Source organism: Triticum dicoccoides, chromosome 7B, assembly GCF_002162155.2.
Source record: "Triticum dicoccoides isolate Atlit2015 ecotype Zavitan chromosome 7B, WEW_v2.0, whole genome shotgun sequence".
Lineage (NCBI taxonomy): Eukaryota > Viridiplantae > Streptophyta > Magnoliopsida > Poales > Poaceae > Triticum > Triticum dicoccoides.
The window spans coordinates 696,060,817-696,072,741 of NC_041393.1; the positions used below are offsets into that span (position 1 = coordinate 696,060,817).

General features: G+C 42.0%; 1 pseudogene; it reads right to left on the minus strand.

Annotated features, from left to right (window-relative positions):
• Window positions 1-5,934: 5,934 nt before the first annotated feature.
• Window positions 5,935-11,925, minus strand: part of LOC119335814 — a 16,005-nt pseudogene continuing 10,014 nt past the window's right edge.

Consider the following 11,925-nt stretch of genomic DNA (forward strand, 5'->3'; position numbering starts at 1 on the left):
ACATAAACAATCATCATTATTCGAGCAATCCTTTTGAAGAAGGAACTCATTTAGTCAGTAGTACCATATGATTTTCGACTATTTCAAGTCATAGAGTGACTTATGAAGTTTTACACAAAACTTGTTGCGATTTGCTTTTGGATTTGGAAGTATAAGCCCTTCAGGGACTTCAATAGAGACTTCCGAAATAAGTGACTCATATGAGTATGTAGCCACTTCATCCATCAACTGCCTGGATAATATTATTATTTTTATTGCCAATGATATTTAGTATCGAAACATAATTCCACTGATACCAAGAGGGTATGTTACATCGAATCGATGTCGGGTCTCTGCGTGAACCTTCTGCTACAAGCCTCGCTTTCTCACCACCTCATTGACTTTGTCTATGAACGAGATAGTATTCCATACGGAAGATACTTATGAGGAGTAGGTATTACTGCAGTAAATACCACTCATTTGTTGAGCAAGTGCTATTCTTCATTACGTGCTTCCTTTTATGTGAACCAATATGAGTGCAAGAGGCACTCTACCATGGATTTTGGTTCTGGGCCCAAAAGGTTTTAGCAATTTGAGAAGAAGTATATGTCGACAAATGTAGTCTTTAGTTTATATGATTATGATGGAATCATTGAATTTCGTGGATAAAATATTTGTTCCTTTTTAACTCCTTTTGATTTCCTACAACAAATGGAGTCAAGGTGTTTCGATGTCCCGGCACCAAAATGTTTGTGCACAGTTATGCCGGGCTTTGGATTATGAGCATCCAGTGAGATGTCTTTCAACTTGATGTTGAATTACATTTACTGGTTGAGGATTTGATTTCCTCTATTTTCGCGGAAGCATATGAGAAGTTATATCTCGTCTTGTCAGATTTTCTCCCCCTCTTGCTCTCATTTGGGGAGAAGAGTGGTTTATCAGGTACCTCCACTCTTTCTGACACTTTACTGCAGGAATATATAATTTAGTGACACCTTGTCATCAGTAAATGTATGTGGCAAATTTGCAATGTGTTGCAAATATATGATTCTCTAAACTTCTAGTTCAGATTCTTTGAGTACGTGGAATAAGGATTGAATGTCAATAACATTTCTTATTTATTTCTCGGCATTCTTTGTGGTACTTATCTCCCCCTAATGTCGAAAAATATCCTTATTGCTGATGCAATCAGCATACGAGCTATGAATAATTTTGATTGACGGATAAATTGTTATTCCTCACATAGATCCCTAATTTTCGTGAGTGCCCATTGATGTACGCTGGAGTGGTGATATCGGTATGTAACCGAATTATCGCAGATGGGAAATACTTTGTTGATTTCCACGTAGTAACTACAAGGGGAAAGTAGTATGATATGCAGTTGGTATTATTTAGATCATACTTACGGTGTGTAAGGCCGTATGTGTCCAGCAAGAGGCTGGTAAATTTAAAATTCTTAAAAAGTGGTCATGTAATTCATTTGACTATCTTTGATAAGAAATTTAGTTTAACCATTCTGAGTATGTACATAGGGTACTGAATGTAATCAGAAAATTCTCGTGAAATGAGTTCAACGACATTATCCATTCGAATGGGCTTATCCTTTGTTCAGGAGAATTTGCTCCCACTTTGATAAGTTAAGCAATTTATTGGGTAAGATCATGGTTATGTGTGATAAAAGACACACTTAAAAACATTTTATGAATGTGTATATGAGTACCATGAACTATCTAAATTACCCAGATAATGGTTAAACATTCCACATATATCTTTTGAATGTGTCAATAAAGAATAAGTGGCTCATTTAGAATTTTAAGGTGAGAGTTCCTTAACATATTTCCCCTATGGTACATGTGGTGCCATATAATCTGATGATATGAGGAATATTTTGCAACTTTTTAAGTTGTGACCAACAGAATTGTCAATAATTTTCTAATCATCCCCAAACTAGGATGGTTAAGGCTATCAAGCCTAATATTTAATTTATTAATACTTCAAAAATCATTGTGTACGCAACAATATTGAGTATGAATTGAAACATACATTCAAATTTATCAAATATTGTATCTAAGGGATATGATATTGGACATTTTACTACATGTAGTAGTACAAGTATAGGCTAGTATTATTTGGGATTATTAAGGGACTACGTGAGGTTTCCCATATTATTGAAAAATTTGTTATGCAAACATATCATCGTTGTGAAGGAAATTCACCATCCTTTTACTATACAAGATTTTTGGTTCTCTCCTTCTGATGAAGATTTGAGAACAATCATTTACCAGAATATTTTCTGGTTGTAAGTTTGCAAAATTTCAAATTTATCCCAAATTTGTGGTGTGATTTGACCATGTGTTTGAGGGTTTGATAAAAATAGGTATGATATTTGTATAACCATACATTTGACAAACTTGAGAGTCGTCGTTGTGATCGTTTGAGAATGATATATTCCCTATTAAGAGGCAATTTTGTCTTTGGTTGTCTTCTAGCCTCCATTTTTAATTTAAATTCCTCATGGTTCTATTTAGCGACTAATTACTTGCTTAGTATTATCAATATTAGCAAGAATTTAAAATAATGGCGTACCACCCGTTGGGTGAATCTGATGATATTAAGGAATTCCATGTTCCTCATCATGGAAAATGGTAGTACCATCATAAGAGGATGTAAAGTATATTGAGAGCTTTTCAAACTAGATCCGCATATGAAAATATTTAATCATGAGATCTCAACTTGGAGTTGATTATGTGATAGAATTGTGAGATGCAATAGACTTGAGGTCTTGAAAAATGAATGGGTGATCATTCGTGATGTGCTCATGGCAGCATGTTTCTCTTAAGGAAAATATTCAAAGTGAATAAATACTCATCCATAATGTACTTAGTTTGAGAACTAAGTGAAGTTTGCGACATATAAAATGAGTATGTACATATTTTGCTATCAAGAGAATAGCCATGGAATTTTTCTAACATGGGGTTAGTCACTATAAAATAACGACCAAAAATGTGATGTGGATCTTGTGATAGTGTTTGAGACACTCGATCTTTGCTATAAATTATGGTCTCCACCTTGATGTATGGACGACAATATCATCACAAATAGTAATATTTGTGTAATTTTCCATGACTTATTGAAGCAAAATGATGCTTAAATAATTGATACTAGAAGAAAAATGCCATTTTAACATGTAAGATCAATGTTATTTTTTTTTACTATGAGAGTAAATAATTTTAGTGAACAATAATAATTGCTTCAGAGGAGCAAATTTTATGATAGCTGATGCTATACACTCATGTGTAGACATCAATTTATATAGGATAACACTTTGAAGATAATCACCGGATGCGGTGTAGATCTCGCAGTAATATAAAACATAGTTTGACTTTTGTCAGTAGATGTTCATAATTCTATTACCTTATGTTATGCAAAATGTGTGAAATCACTTTGAAGGTAATCATCTGTCAAAGTGACATGATGTAGACCTTGCAGTAATAGTGGATAGTCTGCAAAATTCGCAGTAGATGCCAGTATTACCTTATGATATCTTGAGGTAGTCACATCTAATATTAATATTTGGAAGAGCACTTCGAAGGTAGTCATCTTATCAAATGACAAGACGTAGACCTCACAGTAATGGTAGATAATCTACAAATGGTGCAGTAGATGCCACCAATACCTTGTGATTCACAAATAAATGCGGATAATCATATTGAGTATGACACTTCATAATTCATGTTATTACAATTAGATTTGCAAGAAAAAAAATCAAGTGCAAAAATTATAGTTGTTCTCCTAAAACATATGCCTCAGGAAATATTTGTGGCAAAGACATATATAATATCTTAAATTCCAAAGGAACAAATGTAAGCAAAACATTCTTTTGCATTAGTATTACTGTGGCAATACATGCAAATGCAAAATTATATTCATTGCCTATGCAATAAATGAGGACTAAATGGTGTCATATGTCACGGTTGTTATCTAAGGATCTAAATTAGCCAGAGGGCTTAAAATGCAGCAATACAAATCTGAGGATTTATACATAGGTAATTTCGTACACTGATGCATTGAAGGCTATAATCCAAAATCCTATAAACCTGAGTGCACCAGAATACTAATCAGCAAAGTACGTCAAGCCTGAGGGCCTAGTGTAGAAACGAAAGTACTAAAAAGCCGATGATCATTCTATACTTGTTACTACTTGAAACATTATTTCAGAAATTCAGAGAATATATAGACGAGTAAAGTACAGTACAGCCTGTGGGCTGAACATGCATTAGGGGAACTAATATGTGAATATCAGTAAGAAGGAGTAGGAGGGTTGAATTGAAACTCGCCAAAAGGATAAGAGGCTTTCCTAATTTCTTCTCGGTGCGTGCGTCATGGTCATTGGTAACTACCACGGCCGCTGCTTGAAGATGGTGCTACGCCGCGCTGCGTGTGCCTGACGGCATCGCCGGCCGAAGGCCGTGGCCGTAGGTAGCGACGCTAGAGGGCGCCACAACGCCGGGCGCGCCGCCACACCGCGAACTGCCACCGCTGCTCGCATCTCCGTGCGCCGGAGGCCGTCATGTCTCCTGTAGTCTCCGGAAATCGAATCTAATGGAGCAAAGATCCATCCATTTCTTCATGCGCAGCAGCGTTTCTCTCACAAAGGCGTACATGCAAAAGTAATCAATAATTAGATCATTGATTTTAATCACAAGAAGACAAGCAAATTACTACTAGTATTCTCCTGGCCGACTTTATGTCATGCAAAAAGAAATTGCTCTCGATTCTAGAGACACGATTAGCAGATTGCTGATGCTAAAAGAAAATCAATTAGCATTCTCCTGATTGATTTCTGCATAGAATGGATGTACGTTCGTCTTTTCCATGAATGGCATGGTGTGCTCGAGCCGGCCCATGCCCACGCGGACGAGGTCTTGTTCACCTCCGCTGTCGTGAGGGCGAGCGCGCCGCGCGGAAGGCTGCGTGCCGCTGTAGATGGTGTCGTACGATGGAGACCGGCGTCAGGGAAAGTGCCAAGGACGTCTCCATCATCGCTCGTGTGCGTTGAGAACGTCCTTGGTGATGCGTTGTGTTGTCTGAGGGTCGCCGGCGCTGTTGTTCTGCTCTCCTTCATGGCCTAATTTTTCTCTATTAGGGCAAAGTGCTGATAACGTGTTTTGAGTGAAAAGTAAAGAACAAGGGAGATGAATGAAAGATGATTCATTAATCTTTATTGATGATAGAAGTGGGGGTATTTATACCCAGGCGGAAGTACACATGATGCTTGACGGTCAAGTAAACACATAGTTACTTGAGAGCCAAGGAATTACATAGTTGCCTTGAAAGCCAATGAAGTACATGGTTGCTTGAGAACCAAGCAACCTATCTAACAATTAGCTTAATGCTAATTAGCTTAGTTAATAAGCAACTATTTTATTCTTAATAGAATGAATACTGCGAAAGAGGAAATCAAGGAATTCAATGACACTTGTCCCACAAACAGAGCTCCACATGAGCTGCGTCGTCGCGCACGGCACGGCCACACACACGTGCCACACAGAAGATGCACAGTGCCGGTAGGAGACATTTTCGTTAGGCTGGTTGTAATGGGGAGTATCATATACTAGTATCATGCATATGATACTAATGTATGATACTACCTCCCTAATGCATAGTATCATATATTAGTATCATGTTGTACTCTATTTATTGCCATGCATGACACAAAGTAGCATAGCATTTAATATGATACGGTATCATGATATGATACTACACCCTCTCTTTCTTCATTTAATGCTATGTCACCTCATCAAAATTGCCTAGTTGGCATGCATGATACTAGCTATGATACTACCATTACGACCAGCCTTAGCATAACCGGAAGAAACTGCTTTGCCGGAGGTTCGGGCATTAGTTATCTTGACGCACCTCTACACCAGTAGAGGGGAACCTTTCTGTTGTCGCCTAGGCTCCAGGGCTCCGCACCACCGATGAGCAAGGCCCCAGAAGGAAATACACGCCGGAATCAGTGATCCCCCAGGACCGCCGCAGAACAGCGTCAACACCGTCAACAATGACGGTGGGCAGCTCAATGTTCTTCTTCTTCGGGGTCGATTTGTAGTAGACGAAGTGGAGGATCAGCTGAATGAGGCCTAAAACTGCCTCGAGCCCATTGGGGATCTACGGGCACTAGTGCAGAACCGGTTCGTAAGGCTCTATAGTGCCGGTTACATAACCGGCACTAATTTGTGGTCACTAAAGGCCCCCCCCCTTTAGTATCGGTTCAGCACGAACCGGTGCTAAAGGGCAACCACGTGGCACGAGCCAGCTCCGGGGACCTGGAGCCCTTTAGTACCGGTTGGTAAGACCAACCGGTACTATGAGGTTTGGGGTTTTTTTAGTTTTATGATTTCTTTTTCATTTAATTTTGTGTTTCCATTTTAATTCTTTTTCTTTTGCTGGTATTTTACGATACTACACATTGTACACGTTATATATGTATATATATATATATATATATATATATATATATATATATATATATAATTTCTAGTAGAACCAATCATGCATATATATATCACATCAATGTCTCACAAATTAAACCACCATATTAATTAATTGACACATACACATATGTATAGCTATATACAATTTGTCCTACATATGAATGTTGCCTTCGGAGCCAGTGGCATTAGCCTAATTGGTGCCTTCGGAGCACGATGACAATTGAAAGTGGTTTTCATGGGGCGGTAGCGGGTAATAGAATTCTCCATTCGGATTTATGACCTGGTCGAGCAAAAATCCCGCTATTTCCTCTTGAAGTGCTTCTAGGCGCTCCGTTTCTATGAGCTTCTCCCGCACCTCTTTGAACTGTTAAGAAGGAGATCAATATGCATGTGTATTAGTTGTGTGACTAGCTAGATATCGATAATGGTGTAAAAATTGTGAATAGTGTTCTGACAAGCGTACCCATTGCTGTCTTTGAGATCTGCTCCTTTCGGACGCCATCATGCGAATGTTCTCGCAAACGCAGAATGCACACAGATCAGTCCCCTGCGCCTGCTTCAGGGCCTTTACGAGAATGGAATTTAATCAGATAAAAATTAATCAAGCATGATAATTAAAGAGATGGCAGCTAACTAGCTAGCTAGTACTACTTAATTACTTACCTTGGGTCGAAACCATTGAAGCTTTTGTTTCCATTCGCCGGGCGTGACGCTGATGAATCTTGCCCAAGCCCTGCCCGCCGACAAAGAAAATAAATAAAGGGGTTATTAAATAGTTCATATCATGAAATGACGAACTAAATAGGCCGAGATATATAGTTAATAATGATTGAAATTACCTGTTGACTATCCCATACAAGATGTTAAAGTCAGTGTTTTTTGAGACTAGTGAGTCCAGTACTTCAACTGTTCCGGCGTCAACTTTAATGATACACAAGACCCAATGAAATCTGCATGCACACACGTTTACATGTCTTAATTAAGCAGGCATATGTAAGCAAAAACATGTAGCTAGCTAGTAGGCAAAAATAGAGAATTTGTAGTACAAGACAGTGTGACTCACTGGAAGTGGTAAGGAAGTAGTATATCTTCATTGTATTTGAGGCGCTTCAAGAACTCTAGCATGTTGTCCTCTACTTCCTTTGCAAGACGTTCATTTATCTTTCATGTGTATTCATTAACGGTGTTTGGGTCAATGAACCCAATGCCATAGCGTCCAGCTTTTCTCATTTCATATATCTTCATCCTGCATAATACCACAGAAAAGAATATAGAGTAAGGATAATTACAGGTAATGATTGATCTCAAAAGGATCACTACAGCTAGCTTGAGACTTAAATTATAGAAAGAAATCACTTACAGACAATAGCAACTGACGATAGATTTGTCGAGTGCGTCTTGATTGTATAACTGAAACAGTTCTGAATACTCAACGGACCCAGCTTTCTCATGGTAGTAATGGTCCTGCTTGACATTCACCATGAGGGACAATCGATCTGAAATCTTGGTAATGTTCATGTACCATTGATGCAATTCATACATTCTCGTTGGGAGGTTCTTGACCTTGTCTGGCGCGACCAAAGGTTGGCCCCGGACATATTTCCGTTTTACTTCATCCTCTCTAAGCAAAGGCATGGGCTCGATCTCGAGGAGTTGTCCAACAGTGATGTTGAGAACTTCAGCCTGCATTATATGCTCCTCCGTTATTACCACATTGCCCACCTCGGGAACATGCACTGTTTGCCCACAATAATATTGGGGGCGCGTACTGTCACCTGTTGTTGGCACAACAAGCGAGGGGATCGATTGCGCCGCCTGTTCTCCCAGCTGGGGAATGATTTCCCGCATTTTTTGGCAGCTGCTTCTTGTTTGCTCGATCCCGATGTAGACGTGCTCGCCTCCCTTTGTAGACGTGCTCGATTTAACTTCCTGATGTGGCGCTCATAGTCTGTGTCAACAGGCTTGGAAGCTGGTGGTTGAGCCATACGAATGAAGTGGTCAATCGTTTCCTCAGGCACTTTCTCCCTTGGCGGCGGTGGCGGTTTCCGTGCAAAATGGGCTTCCACCTCGGCCTTCGATATGGCTGTGATTTCCTCCTCGGACTTGTCATAAGACCTCTGCGGAAGAGGCTTGAGGCTTGGACCATATTTATACCGCTTGCCTCCGCCTGTACTTCCTGTACTACCTCGACTCGTACCGCTACGCACCATAGCTGCGGGGTGTCTCTTCTGCGATTGCTGAGGCGGCGGAGACGGCTGACGGGACTGAGTTGGACGAGGAGGAGTGGCCTAAGGTTGTGCCGGACTTGGAGGAGGAGTGGACGTCTGACGCTGTGGCGGACTTGGAGGAGGAGGATTGTCCTGACACTTTGCCGGACTTGGAGGAGGAGGATTGTCCTGACACTTTGCCGGACTTGGAGGAGCGGGAGTCTGCTGACTCGGTGGCGGACTTCGACGAGGACTCGGGTGACGCGGTGTCGGTGGCCTTAGAAAGATGATGCAATCCTTTTTCCATAGGATGATACGATGTTTGGCCTCTCCGAGAAAGCGCTCGCCGTCACCTCCAGCAATGTCAAGCTGTAGCCCCGAATATGGTGGGTCCACCACCTCATCAACCACGACACGAGCATAGCCCGCTGGAATCGGGTTGCAATGGAAGGTTGCCTCGGGGGGATTTGTGAAAGCACAGCCGTCCGCCACCTTCATGGATATGTTCTTCATTTTGACGTGTAGCTCGCAGTTAGTGTTCTCCGTGATGTCATCCACGGGGTATCTACCCAGCATTGCGTCGTCCAGGACGGAACCCACGCTGCTTCTCGGCATGGATGGGCCGGTGCTATCCAATGCTGGATCATCTGCTAGCTGCTGCAGCTGCTGAGACCCCCTTTGATGGGTAAGTGAGTCGATCTGCTCCTGCTGCCGCTGGAATTTGACTGCCAATTCCGCTTGACTTGCTTCTAGGCCTTGAAGGCGTTCATAGTCCCGCTTCCTCTGCTCCTCCTCCATCTTCCTCTTCTTCTCCTCCGCAATCTTCTTTCTCGCACGGGTTCTGTAGTCGTTGTTCCAGTCTGAAAACCCCTCATACCACGGCATAGCGCCCTTGCCTCGTGTTCTTCCCGGGTGTTCAGGATTTCCCAGGGCACGCATAAGCTCGTCGTTCTCTCTGTTGGGCTGGAACACCCCCGTTCGTGCCTCTTCTATTGCAACAAGTATCACATCGTCGGCTCCCTTCAGACTTGCCCTCGTCGAAACATTGCCTGTCTCCCGGTCCAACTCCCCCCATGCGCATAGAACCAAGTCCTGACCCTGGGGGGGCAGCTCTTAGTAGCCGGAGTGACACCTGCATCCTCCATCTCTTTCTCAGACTTATCCCACTTAGGCATTGCCACCGCATAGCCACCTGGCCCTAGCTTATGGAACTTATCCTTTTTTTCGGCATTCTTCTTGTTTATTCTCGACCGTTCCTTAGCTAATTTCGAATCCTTGAATTTCACGAAATTGTCCCAATGATCACGTTGGTTCTCCAGTGTTCCCTTGAATACTGGAGTCTTCCTTCCTCCGTTGACGTACTTGTTCCATTCACCATTCTTGTAGTTCTTGAATGCAGTCGCCATCATCCTAAGAGCAACCTCTTTGAATTTCTGCACATCTGCTTCTGTGAAATGATCTGGTAGGGTGAAATGTTCCATGAGAGTATCTCAAAGCAGATCTTTTTGATTCTTGTCGACCTAAGTAACATCTGGACGTGGCTTTGCTGGCGCTCTCCATTCTTAAAGTTTGATCGAGAGTTGGTCCTTCACAAGAACTCCGCACTGACGAACGAACTTTTCCGCAATCTTCTTAGGCGCTACTGGTTTGCCAGTAGGGCCGCATGCCTCGATATTGTACTTTACGCCCGGCTTCAACTTTTTGTTCGGGCCTCGTTTCGTCCTTTTGCCTGAAGATTTGCTCGATCCGGATGGCTGAAAGAACAAAGATCGATTCGTTAATATATCTTCAAGTCATTTAAAACATTTGATGATCACCAGATGCCTGCTTATATAAATATATATACCTCGTCGGTGTTTGTTGTTTCAGGATCAACATGTTCTTCGTCATCGTCATAATCATAGTTCATGACTTCGTCGCGATCGAATATCATATCACCCTCTCCGGTGTTGTTTAGAAATTCGGAGCCGTCATAATCTTCTTCATTCTGATTATCATCTGCCCCGCGTATCATATCGAACATGGTCTGTTCTCCCTCTCTGTCGGTATTGTCTGCCATAGCTTTTGTTTAACTAAACCAAAAGAAATATAAAACAATTTAGTATTCAAATCTCGAATAATAGATATAATCTTGAATACATCGTCCAGAATAATAGATATAATCTCGAATACATCATCTCGAATAATATATAATATTGAATAGTACATCACTGGCTATTAGCTAATAAAGATCGAATACTACAGAAGAATCTAGGACCCTCGCGGTTCCTCCGGCGCGGGCGGTGGACACCCAAAGAGAAGGAACCCTCACAGGATCATAGCTGAAGTGAGATCCCCGAAGATACTGCCACGTATTGGAGAACCTGCCGCCCTCTAACGCAACCATGTAGCGATGGACGTGCTCGTCCTCCTCCCTGACACGGCGACGTACCACCTCCGGCGGGGCCGGGTCCCTCCGCACCAAAACTGGCCCACGCGAACGCCACCAAACGAGATCAGGGTCGACGACGGGACCCACGGTCGGGTTCGTCGTCAAGCGGCGCGCCCCTCCAAGCAGCACCTCCCAGTGCCAGCCCGGCGGAGCCCAGTCCCGGACATGGGTCGGCTGGACGTCGTCGCGGACGGGTCGACGGCGAGGATGCGGGCCGGGCATCGTCGAGAACAAATACTAGCTATATGCCCGCAAAAAGTAACATTTTTTAATGATTGGATTTTGATAACTAAAATTTCTAACATTTCTATATAACTAACATTTCTATAACATTTCTAACAATGCTATATATAACTAACATTTCTATAACATTTCTAATATTTCTATAACTAAAAAACAGAAAAAAATTGTAACATTTCTATATATATAACTAACATTTTTATAACTATTTCTATAACTAAAAAACAGAAAAATTTCTAACAATTCTAACTTTTTTATAACTATTTCTATAACTAAAAAACAGAAAAATTTCTAACAATTTCTAACATTTCTAACAATTCTAACAATTCTAACATTTCTAACTATTTCTAAAAAACAGAAAAATGTCTAACAATTTCTTAAAAACAGAAAAATCTATAACTAAAAATGTATGTGTGTGTGTGTGTGCGCTCACCGGCCGGCGAGGCGAGAGGCGACGGGGGGCGCGCGACGACGGGGACGGCGACGGGCGCGGCGACGACGGGGACGGGGACGTACGGGCCGGGGCGGCGACGACGGGGACGGGGACGTACGGGCCGGGGCGGCGACGACG